Genomic DNA, 12,966 nt, shown 5'->3' on the forward strand with positions numbered 1-12,966 from the left:
ATTTCGCAAGCTTCCTTAAATTTCCTTTCATACCAGGTTTTTGTATGGTGTAAAGGGCGGGTGCTTTTCCAGTTGATTTGGTGTAAGGTGTTGAGCGCATGATCTGAGAGGCCTGCTTCACCATAATGGTTATATTTAATGTGTCTTATGTATTCTTTCTTACGTATAGGGATTGTCTGTCCTGTTTCACCAATGTACAGTAAGTTACAGGTGAAGCGGATGCAATAGACTCCAGGATGTGGCAATGGGAGGAGAGGATCCTTAGAGGAGCTGAATATGGTTTTAAGTTTAGTGGGTGGCTTAAAAGTGGCATTGAGGTTATAATGTTGTAGGATTCTGTTGATTTTTTCTGATAACCCTTTAATGTATGGGATGGCTATGGTTTTACTGTAATCTAGATTCGTTTTTGTTGTTGTTTTATGGAGTATTTTGTTAATAGTAGTTTTGTTACAGCCATTATTTATGAATGTGTCACTGATGATTTTTAGTTCTTGTTTCAGGGCTTGCTGGTTAGAGCAAATTGTTGTAGCTCTGTTTTTAAGGGTGTTAATGATGCCATATTTTTGTGATGGGTGGTGGTATGAATTAGCATGTATGTATTGGCCCATGTGTGTCGGTTTTCGGTAGACCGTGAAGGATAGACTGCCCGAAGGAAGACGTGTGACTAGAAACGGGAGCGAGTTTTGATTTTCGATTTCGATGGTAAATTGTATGCGTTCGTGTTGTTTGTTCAGGTGGCTAAGGAATGTGTTTAGTGTTTGTCACCCGTGCGGCCAGATAGCGAATATGTCGGCAACGTATCTAAGCCAGACTGTCGGTCTTCGCGTGGCGGAATCAAGAACCCTTTGCTCAAAAGTTTCCATGTAGAAGTTAGCAATTGGAGGGGGATGGATAGTGGTGAGCCCATGGCTGTACCTTCTTTTTATAGGTAAAATTTGTTTTGTCACACGAAGTAACCGGACTGTAGTATGTGGGCAAAGAGGGCCGTAATGTCGGGTGTAAATTTGTTCTGTAGTAGGAGAATTGTGTCATTGATGGGAACATTTGTGAAAAGGGCAGAAACATTGAAACTGACTAATAAGTCGTCTTTGTCGAGTGTTATGTTTTTACTTTTGTTTATAAAGTGTTGTGTGTTCTTTATGTAGGAGAGGGAAATGACCTACCAACTCCTTTTGAGTGTTGATGCTAATTTCTTGGCTAAGTGCTAATTAGGGCTGTCTATTCTTTCCACAATTGGTCTAAGCGGCACATTTTGTTTGTGTATTTTTGGGACCCCATATATTCGGGGGGGGGGGGGGCGTAGTAGGTTGGAGTTTTTTAACCGTGTCCGGTGGCCAAGAAGTGACGGACTTGAGTAGTTTCTCTGTTTTATCCTTCATCCTGTTTGTTGGATTATAATATACCAGCTTATATGTGTTGTTATCGGCTACTAGTTGATTCATCTGAAGTATGTAACCTGTTGACCTGTTAAGGACGACAGTGGTATTGCCTTTATCCGATTTTGTTATTATTATGTCTTGGTCCAGCATTCATTACCAGAGGATGCTCAATCTTGAATCTCCCATTTTTGACCTGTTGTGGCTTAAGATTTCCCTGTGTCATTATATATATCTCTTTCATCTGATGCATCTACTGTTCCCCCAATTCTGAAAATCATCCTGACCTCTTTAACTTATCCATGAAGCCAGATTTTATATAATCCAAATTAACCAACAACAAAGCCATTTTCCTTTGAGATTTAATATCTGCAATCTTAAAAAGCTGTTTTATTATTATTATTATTATTTTTTTTTTTTAATTCTAATGACCAAGCTGGAAGAGGAGCAGAGATATTTGCCATTGGTAACAATATAAAATAAATCAGTCATCCTCTCGATCAGGATCCCAAAATCCTTTCCATGCACCCAATACTATGGATCTTTTTTTTCCAATTTTTCCTTCCAGGTATACATTGCTGAGGTGACTATTCTTCTTAGATAGCATTGTAATCTGAATTACTAAGTTTCATCTCATGTAGTTTGTGATTACAGTTCCAAGCAGGAAGACCTCGGACTTTTATTCCTTTCCCATGGTCAGACTAATGTTTATGATCATCATGATTCTTGTGATCTTGTTACAGAAATTATCCATGTTGAAATGAAGATTTCATTTTTTTCGCTGTTCAAAATTCCCACTCTGTATTCCAGCCATGGTTTTTCAAAAGATATGCCAGGATGGATAATTCAAGAAAAGAAAACAGCTTATCAGGAGTGACTTGAGACAAAATCCCCAGCTTCATTCACAGCCTATGCTGAAGCCTGCAATACTTGCAACACCATCATTAAAAAAAAAGCTAATTTGAGTTAGATAATGCTATATGTAGAAAACTCGCCAGGAGGGATCAGAAGGCACGACTACCTCTGGTAGTCGTGCCTTCTGATCCATAGTATTGGGTGCATTCTGATCCCTTGCAGAAGCCATTAGGCATAACTTGTCTCCATGCTTCCACCTCCTTCTCATTCACCTAAAAATAAGGTTGACCTCGTGCCATCATTCTCATCCAACTCTTACATAGATGATGGGAAAACATTTCTTTACTTGGAACATTACATTGCATTGCATACTTCCTGTAGTCCATAGTATTGGGTGCATTCTGATCCCTTGCAGAAGCCATTAGGCATAACTTGTCTCCATGCTTCCACCTCCTTCTCATTCACCTAAAAATAAGGTTGACCTCGTGCCATCATTCTCATCCAACTCTTACATAGATGATGGGAAAACATTTCTTTACTTGGAACATTACATTGCATTGCATACTTCCTGTAGTTGTAGAGTTGCTGGATATCTGGCTCAATATTGGTCATCTTCAGTCGAAGATCGGCACACACACACACACACACACACACACTAAGACGATTTCTGTATTTTGCTTTTATTTGAAAGAGTAATGAAAATCCTTTCTCACAAAGATAGGTTGTAGAAAACTGCATGATGATTTTCATTGCTTCTTCAGATAATTCGGGAAATTCACTTCTCGCTGAAGGCGAGAATCCAGAATCAAGCCAAACAAACATCATGGAATTGCATTTTAAGCCCACTGTCACTTGAAAGCTCAATTAACTGTTCTTTTTTCAATAACAAAAGGTTGTTCTCATGACTGTAAGCCTGAAATGGATCGCGAACTCACAAAAATTCTTATAAAAGTTATTCAGAAAATATGTTTCAGGATTTTGAGGTGGTCACAAACCCTTTCCAGAAACTCAGAATCAACAAAAATATCATTTTCCACTAAAAAAGGATTCCAATGTTGGAAAAGGTGCAAATTGTCTGTCTTTTACATAACTTATTCATAACGGCAGTTTTCTCTCGAATGCCTTTATTTTGTCGTAGGCATCAAGAACAGTTAAAGAATTTCCCTGAAGGGAGAGATTTAGTTAATTTAATTTAATTAATTTCAGTTGATAACATCATTTGTACCATGCTTCGTCAACGAGGAGTGATGCGAAATCAGAATTACATTCATTTACAAACAATAAAACTTCATGTGCCTTAATTGAAATAACCTAGTTAGTACTTCGCCCCTGGAAAGCCAGTGAATTTCAGAATGAAACACAAGTATATGTTCACTGCCCATTTCATTGCAGAGTACCGAAAAAACCTGTTTAACAGTTGATCTTTAATAAAATTAATTAGCTTTACAGTTGTATAGCAGTATTAAATTCTGGTGGCATTTCTTCAGAGGCTAACACTTCCCTATGTGTGAAACAGTGTACTCAATTCATATCCAGAGCTACTTCCTTGATCTTAGAAACAACCCCGCTATGCCTGCCTGTAAGGGCACGAGCTCCATTTGAACAGAAGCCCATACATTTTTCCCACTAGATCCCTTTGTGTATTATGTAATTATTGAGAGTGTGAAATATTTCTTCTCTACTCATTTGGGATGAAAAAGTTCTACAAAACAAAATATCGTCATGAATGTTATCATACGCATATCTTGCATAGCATATTAACTGCGCATCATTTGTAACATCACTAGGCTCGTCTATTTGTGATGCATAATAAGGGCTCTTCTTAACTCTTTCGATTAACTGAGATTCACCTACCATATCATTAATTCTGTGACCGACAGTGTCATTTGAAAGAGGAATCAAATCAACATCTTTTAGTAACTTGTTGCCAAACATAGTTTTTACCACATCTTTTATAGCTAGAAGTAGTAAAATTTCCCCGATAGAATGAGGTTTCCCTGTTTTCACTATTCACAAACTTAAGAGATGGGATGCTCCAAGTGCCTTGCTATTAATCGAACCCATGGCTGAATCTACATCTTTCCCATGATTTAATATCCCTAAGAGTCAGTGAAAAAATTCAATTGGCTGATTTTTTCACATCACAATGTTTAGTTTCTAAATGTCATCAGTTTCGCAGGTTTCATGCACTTGTTCGACAGCACTTCATAGTACAAAACACATTGAGGTTTCTGTTCACTTTTATCTCCAAACCAAGTAAACCTGAATTCCAAATATGAACTGTTATACTCATATTTCCTACTGTATTTTTTCTTTGAACTGCTTGTTTCTTTTACTTTAATAGTATCAGATTTACAACATATGTATCAAAATTAGGGTTAGCATCACCTGTTTCATTTGCTTTTCTTTTCAAAGTCCTAGTTCTAAGTCACTTTTCCATTATTAAAACCTTTTCCGAAAAATATATAAATACTGGGATTAACTAAACACGCTTTGTCCAAGTATCACTTAGCACTTCTGAAGGTATACTGAGCCTTGGTTGAAGGAGGAAAACCTTCAATAATAAAAATCAATAAACAACAAGCAGTTGGTTGAAATGTGGATGACACATGTTAACATCAAATCTGAGAAAAATGCAAGGGAAAGCAGAAGCAATAAAACCATATCGTTGTTCACTTCATCCCTCTTTTACTCGGCAGAATGTTCATGGAACATTCATTCCATGAACATTCTGCTGCTATTTGTTTTTTTTTTTTAAGTATCCATTTTATTTCAACAATTTTTACTTACTTATTCAATTTTAATTTTTTTTGTTTGGATAATTAAAAAAATTATATTTATTTAACTCTGCCTGTGGACCACAGGTTGGGAAACACTGATATAAATGATCTACTCTCACTGTTCTCAAGCCCTCTTCACAGTTTTGCTGATGATGATAGCGTTCTCCATAGATCCTACTCTCTTACAATAAACCTTGCAGTGCTCAATCTTAAACTTGAAGATCATCTACGATAAGTACCATAAACACTGATCTTCACACCATCCTGCAGTATGGCAACAACAGTAACAGCCATCTAGTCACCTTGAGTGCTTTCATAACAGTTTTACTTGTTTTCTCACAAAAAGGAACTTAGTTCTTCACTTATTTTTGATAATGCTCAACTTTACATTTAAGACCAGATGTCTTTTCTTGGAATGATGCACTTCTTGTCTTTTCTGGCATAATCACATTACTTTTATAGCATTTTCAACTTTCAAAAAACTTGGCATATCTTTTCACTCAAGATATTACTTCTCTTCTGTCCATTTGCTTAATCTACACAAATCTCAAATCTGCTCAGCCTTATAATACTACTGTCACATTTGGGATGGTACACCTAAAACTTCTTTAAAAATTCTTGATGTAATCCAAAAAAGTTTTGTTCATTGTTGAACCTTCACCGTTTCATAGACAGTTTCTACATAGTATCTCTTCTGTGGATATTTCCATGATCATGGTTCTGAAGAACCACTCATTCCTGCGTAACCTACATGGCACACAAACAGCAGCTGCTCAACATCCTGTTACAAATGAACTTCAGACTACACATGGCACATTGTTGTGCCATGTGTGGGCTGGGTCAAGAACAAAGAACAATATATAACATTTATATATATAATACTATTTTTATATACTATATACAGGCAATCCACTCATATGTGGCAATAATAATACTGTGTGTGTGTGAGTGATGTTCCATCGAGTCGTTTCCGGCTCCTGGCGACTCTATGAACATACTCTCCATTCCGATCTGTCCTTGACCATGTCTTTCAGAACCTCCAAGCGCACTCCAGTTGCTTCTTTAACTCCATCCACCCATCTAATTCTTGGTCTTCCTCTTCTCCTCCTTCCATCAAACTTTAGCGAGCATCATCATCTTCTCCAGACTGTCATTTGCTCGCATAATATGTCCGAAGTATGACAATTTTTGCTTGATGATCATAGCTTCGAGGGAGCAATCTGGCTTTATTCTGTCTATCACTGATTTATTGGTTTGCTTTGCAGTCCATAGTATTCTTATTAAACGTCTCCAAATCCATAATTCAAATGCATCTATTTTCCTTCTTTCACTCTTTCTCAGGATCAGCTTTCACATCCATACAATACCACAGGGAATACCATTGCTTTCACGATTCTGATTTTTGTTGCAAGGCTAATATCTTTAAAGATCTTGCTTAAATAATACAGTGTAATACTGTAATAATAATAATATAATGGCTCATATGTGGCAATAATAATACAGTGTAAATTAATGTAATAATAATAATACCCCTGTACTATAATAAGTTACAGAAACTATTGTGCTCTTTCTTTTAATTCAAACAAACAGAACATAAAAACATAAAAACAAACTCATACAGAAAGTTTAGATAGGAGAAATTTCAAAAAAGAATATCAAAGTTAACACTCACCTAATGTTGCATCAACCTTCTTACTGGAAGGGGCATTTTTGAGACAAGAAGGTAGGCTAACATTAATCAGAAGATGGATGGAGTGGGTGCTGGAGAATCAGGATTTGAATCAAGATCAGATTTTGGTGCTGCAGAATCAGGATTTGATTCTGTTGCTGGAGGAAGACTTACCACTGAAGTCAGTTTCTTGAAAAAGGTATCTAGGGTTGTTTGCACAGCCTTTTTCTTTTTTTCATCGTAAATGGCCTTGTAGCAGCTGATATTCTTATTAACTGCACAGTAAACCTTTGTAAACTGCTCAATGTTAGGGTCTTGCCCCTCAAGCTTAGCAAATCCTACTTCAATGAGATGAAAGGCTTCAGCTAATTCTTTTGTTGTAAACTTTGTTGGCTCTGGGTCTTCTGATTCTTTGTGATTTTGTGTTTCTATCAGCTGCTTCTCTATCTCCATAAGATCTTCATTGGTTAGTTCTTGTGAATGGGAACTCTAGTAAGTCAAGGACATAATTTTCATTGATGTCCAATTGCAGTGCATTGCCACTATCCACCACAGCTTTTCTGGCTTTGCTAATGTCTTCTCCTGTGAAGCCATGGAAATCATCACAGAATTGAGGGCACAGTTTGTGATTTGCTTCACTTCCTCCCAAGAACAGCAATGTTTTTTGATGGCATCATAGATGTTATAATTCTTCCAGAACTCTCTCTCAAGGTCATCACATCATCTTACACATCCCTGACTGCTTGTGGGAATGTATGTATAAGTAATAAGCCATAAATGACTTCCTGGTCTGTTGGCTATAGTAATAATGTAGTGTTGGGTGGTAAAAAAATATGACCTTTACATTAAGGTGAAGGTCATCTAAAAATGTTGGATGTCCAAAAGCATTGTCCAGCACAAGGAAAATTTTAAAGGGAATTTTCTTTCCCGAACAATAACGTTCCACAGCAGGAATAAAACAGTTCAAGAACCAATCTTCAAACATGGCAAGTGTGACCCAGGCCCTTAAATTTGACTTCCAAATAAAAGGAAGAGCTGCTCCCAATGAACCACTTATGCAATGCGGATTTGTTTACATGCGCAGAAAAAACTATTTCCCAAATTATTAATTTAATTATTAATTATCCTTATGAGGAGCCTTGGTCACCCATTCATAAGTATGGAACACCATAAGTCGGGTCGTCCATAACCTGAGGACCACATGTGTTTTTTATATATATATATATATATCACCTGTGTAGCTCAGTGGATGTGGCATTTGCACACTACGGCGCTTGACTGCACGAAGCAAGACTTCGTTTTGAAGCTAGTGGTCGACTAGAGGAAATTTTTCTAAGTATTTTTTTGACCTGTTCCCGAGTTAGTCGATCTCTGGCATGGGCAAGTGGGTTTTTCTCCCCTAAACTTGGGTTTTTCATCCAATAAACTCAAGAAAATCGACCGTAGAACCCACGTTATTTCAGACATTAAATATATATTGTGTTAGGGACCACGAGATGGCGTCACTTGTTGAGCCGTCTCTCTTCACTGTGTGCCACTTAATTAATGATAGCCTTGGGCCAGCTATCTCTGATTGGCTGCAAGTGGAGATTGAACTGTCCACTCAGTCTCCAAAAGTTAGATAGGGCTAAAAGGCCTCGCCTACTCCCTACACTGGAATAAAAAGGCGTTAGCTGATTTTTTATATTTTTTATATATATATCATTATCATCATCAAATTCCTGATATATATCCTCAGGGGTGTACAGGATATAATAGTACTAAATGAAAAATTTACATCATTACTAGCTTCCTATCTACATTTTTTCTCCAAATTAGTCTGTTAAATGTCAAGACTCCAATATTATCAGGTCTTATATTTCTGTCTTTTAAGGCACTTTTTACTTTATCAATCCACCTATATCTTGGTCTTCCTCTGAGTCTTTTTCCTGCCAACCTTGCAGAGAACACTTGTTTTGCTAATCTTTCCTCTCCAATTCTGCTTAAGTGACCATACCACCTGAGATTAGCTCTGCTAATGCATTCCTGGATGCTGACAATATCAAGTTCTTTTTTAATATCCTCGTTTTTAATATAATATTGCCATTGATGTCATTTGTTCACGACTCTAATCTTTCTCAGGACTCTCATATCTGTGGGTCTCTAGACTTTGATCAAGTGTTTTTACTTCTGACCCAGCTCTCTAATCCATAAGTTAAAATTGTTTTCAACACTATCTTGAATACAGCTAATTTAGTGTTCCGACTAATTTCTCTCTTATTCCATATGAATTTATTCAATTGACTTCCTACCATACCAGCTTTGTTGATTCTGTTGTCTATTTCCATATTTAACTTACCATCTTCACTAAAAATCATGTCTAAGTAGATGAAATGTTTTACTTGTTCTATAAGTTCTCCATTCACAATGCATTTGATATTTTCATTGTTTCTGCCTGTTTTCATTGTCTTTGTCTTTTTAATGCTGACCTTCATACCTTATCTATTACAACAGTCATTCAATTTAGTCAGGGAATCTTGCAGACTTGTAGCAGATTTATTTAGAAGTATAACATCATTCACATAAGGCAAAGAGCTGAGAGCAAGCTGAAGAATTAGATAAGTACCAGATCGACATAATAGGGGTGACTGAAACAAAAAAGACAAACTGGTGAGATCTTTCTGAGCAATAAAAACAAAATGTTATACAGGAAATGACAATTAAGGAAAAGAATTAGTAGCCATAGTATTCAACACAAAATACGAAGCTAATCTTCTTGAATGGTAGGCAGTCTCAAGTAGAGTGATGTGGGTAAATATCAGAATGAGGAATTGGATAATGAGACTTATTTGTGCCTATGGTCCATCAGAAGGTTCTGCTAAGGTAGAAGTGGAGGAATTTTTTGATGCTTTAGAGAAAGCAACTCACACAATGAAAAAGGAAAAGTTGGTCCTTGTTGGGGATCTAAATAACAGAGTCAGAAATGATTGTCAGACATACAAAAATATTTTGGGAAAATTTGGAGAAAAGAGCAAAGCTAATAATAATGGCAAATACCTGTTGGATTTCTGCTCAGGACATGGACTGGTTATTACTAACACCATGTTCCAACATAAAAAGGTACACAAATTCACATGGAGAGAAGAGGCAAGGAATAGGAAAAGTCTCATTGACTATGTTATTGTTGATAGAGATGTTTTCTCCCTGGTGCAGGACACCAGAGTGTACAGCGGATTTGAAATTGGAAGCGATCACTATTTAGTCTTGAGCAGGATAAAATTGAATTTCATATTGAAAAGAATAACATGTAAGAAAGTTTTAAAGTGAATAAAAGTTAAGCAGCTCTCAGATGTGAACTGTAGACAAAAATACACAAATATTATTGAAGAAAAAATGAACAAGATTGAGAACAGGAACCAAACCTTGGAGATTCAGCGACAAGCCTTGAAGAAAACCCCTGATTGATTCAGCCAGAGAGGCATGTGGTGAGGTTGCCTGCAAGGATAGAAAAATCAGAACTCCATGGTGGAATAGGAAGTTAAAGAGGCAGTGAAGGAAAAGAAGAAAGCATATCAAAGGTTCCTGTCAAATAAGTTAGCTTGTGCTCTTAGAGAATACAGCGACAAATGCAAGAATGCTAAACACTGTGTAAAACTGGCTAAACAAAAGTCATGGGAGGACTTTGGCAAGAATATAGAAAATAAATATCAAGAAGGTGGTAAGATATTCTTGAGGTTGTTGAAGAAGCTTAGAAATGGAGGAAAGAGTGCTGTAAAAGGAGTTAGAGATGCTAAAGGTGACATGAAAATGGGAGAAAAAGATATCCTTGAAGTATGGAGTAATTACTTCGAAAAATTGCTAAATGAAACAAGTAGTGATAGCACAGTGGTAAAAAAAAAAACAGGCAAAACATTCAGGAGTACATATCCATGCTTCAAATAGAAAAAGCCATCAAAAGCTTGAAATGTGGAAAGGCAGCAGGAGTAGATGATATTCGACTAGAAATGCTGAAATATGGTGGTATTAAACTATTACAGTAGCTGCACTGCATTGTTCAGAAAGCCTGGACAGAGGGACGAATTCCCGATGATTCGAGTAGAGCTCTAATTGTACCCATATGTAAATAGGGAAATAAAACTGAATGTGAGAATTACAGAGGTATTTCCCTACTGAGTGTTCCTGGCAAGATCTATGCAAGTATACTTGAGAAATGGTTGAGAAGAATTCTGGAAAGGAAGGCTTGGTGAAGAACAAGCTGGATTCAGGCCAAATAGAGGCTGGCAGGATCAGATCTTCACTTTAAGACAAATAGTTGAGAAAGCATGGGAATATAACAAAGATCTGTATTTAAATTTTGTCGATCTGGAAAAGGCATATGACAAGGTGCCAAGAGGGAAGCCATTCAATATGCTACAGTTATATAATGTCAATTGGGCATTATATCAAGCAATACTTGGTCTTTATTTGAGTTGTAAGTCAGCAGTTAGAATTGAAGGATATACAGGGGATGGTTTAATCTTCCTGTACTTCTGGTGTGAAAGAAGGATGTACATTATCCCCCTTTGTTATTCATTATCTATATGGATCACATTATGAAGGAATGTGGTATTAAACATGATATCAGAATTGGAGATGTTAATGTCAGCTCTTTGCTTTATGCGGACGATGTTATACTTCTAAATAAATCCGCTAGAAGTTTGCAAGGTTCCCTGACTAAATTGAATAATTGTTGTAATAGATATGGTATGAAGATCAGCGTTAAAAGGACAAAGACAATGAAAATTGGTAGAATTGTTGAAAATGTCAACTGTGTTGTGAACAGGGAACCTGTGGAACATGTAAAACATTTTAGCTACTTAGGCACAATTTTTACTGAAGATAGTAAATTAAATATGGAAATAGATAACAGAATCAACAAAGCTGGTATGGTAGGCAGTCAATTGAATAAATTCATATGGAATAAGAGAGAAATTAGTCGGAACACTAAATTAGCTGTATACAAGACAGTGTTCAAACCAGTTTTAACTTATGGATTAGAGAGCTGGGTCAGAAGTAAAAACACTTGATCAAAGTCTAGAGACAGACCCGCAGATATGAAAGTCCTGAGAATGATTAGAGTCGTGAACAGATGGCATCAATGGCAATATCATATTAAAAACGAGGATATTAGGAAAGAACTTGACATGGTCAGCATCCAGGAATGCATTAGCAGAGCTAATCTCAGGTGGTTTGGTCACTTAAACAGAATGGGTGAGGAATGATTAGCAAAACAAGTGTTCTCTGCCAGGTTTGCAGAAAAACGACCCAGAGGAAGAGCAAGATATAAGTGGATTGATACGGTAAAAAGTGCCTTAGATGATAGAAATTTAAGATCTGATAATGTTGGAGTCTTGACAAGTAACAGGCTGATTTGGAGGAAAATTGTAGATAGGAAGTTAGTAATGACGTAAATTTTTCATGTAGTACTATCATCCCTTGAGGTTACATGTCAGGAATTTGATGATAATTTTGATATCAGGTTTAATACCACTTTCCTTCATAATGTGATCCATATAGACAATGAATAACAGAGGGGATAATTTTAAAAGAGGTATACCGTGAGTAGACCTATCGATTCAAAATTAATAACGGAAAAAACTCACGTACAAAGATTATTTAATAGTATAATTTTAAGTTTTGTAGATCTGAAAAGGTATATGCCAAGGTGCCTGTCACACACAGACGAAAATTATACTATTAAATAATCTTTGTACGTGAGTTTTTTCCATTATTAATTTTGTATCGAGAGGGGTAATGTACATCCTTGTCTGACATCAGATTTAACATTAAACCGTCTTCCTGTACTTCCTTCAATTCTAACTGCTGACTTACAACTCAAATAGAGACTTAAGTTTTGCTTGATATAATGCCCCATTAACATCATATAACTGTACGATTATAGCTTCTCTCTTGGCACCTTGTCATATACCTTTTCCAGATCTACAAAACTTAAATACAGATTTTTTGTTATATTCCCATGTTTTCTCAACCATCTGTCGTAAAGTGAAAATCTGATCCTGACAGCCTCTATTCAGCCTGAATCCAGTTTGTTCTTCACCAAGCTTCTCTTCTACAATCCTTCTCAAGTATGCTTACATGTATCTTACCAGGAACACTCAGTAACGAAATGCTCTGAAATTCTCACATTCAGTTTTATTTCCCTTTTTATATATGCGTACTATGAGAGCTCTACTCCAATCATCTGGAATTCGTCCCTCTGTCCAGGCCTTCTGAACTATGCAGTGCAGCCACTGTACGACTTTTGTAC

General features: G+C 36.6%; 1 protein-coding gene across 1 annotated transcript in view; it reads left to right on the plus strand.

Annotated features, from left to right (window-relative positions):
* LOC150096002 (zinc finger-containing ubiquitin peptidase 1-like) overlaps positions 1–12,966 on the plus strand; it is a 245,689-nt gene that overhangs the window by 106,083 nt on the left and 126,640 nt on the right. The gene's annotated exons all lie outside the window — the stretch shown is intronic.

Source organism: Typopeltis vanoorti, chromosome 19, assembly GCF_054136105.1.
Source record: "Typopeltis vanoorti isolate ZY-2024b chromosome 19, IOZ_Tvanoo_1.0, whole genome shotgun sequence".
NCBI lineage: Eukaryota > Metazoa > Arthropoda > Arachnida > Uropygi > Thelyphonidae > Typopeltis > Typopeltis vanoorti.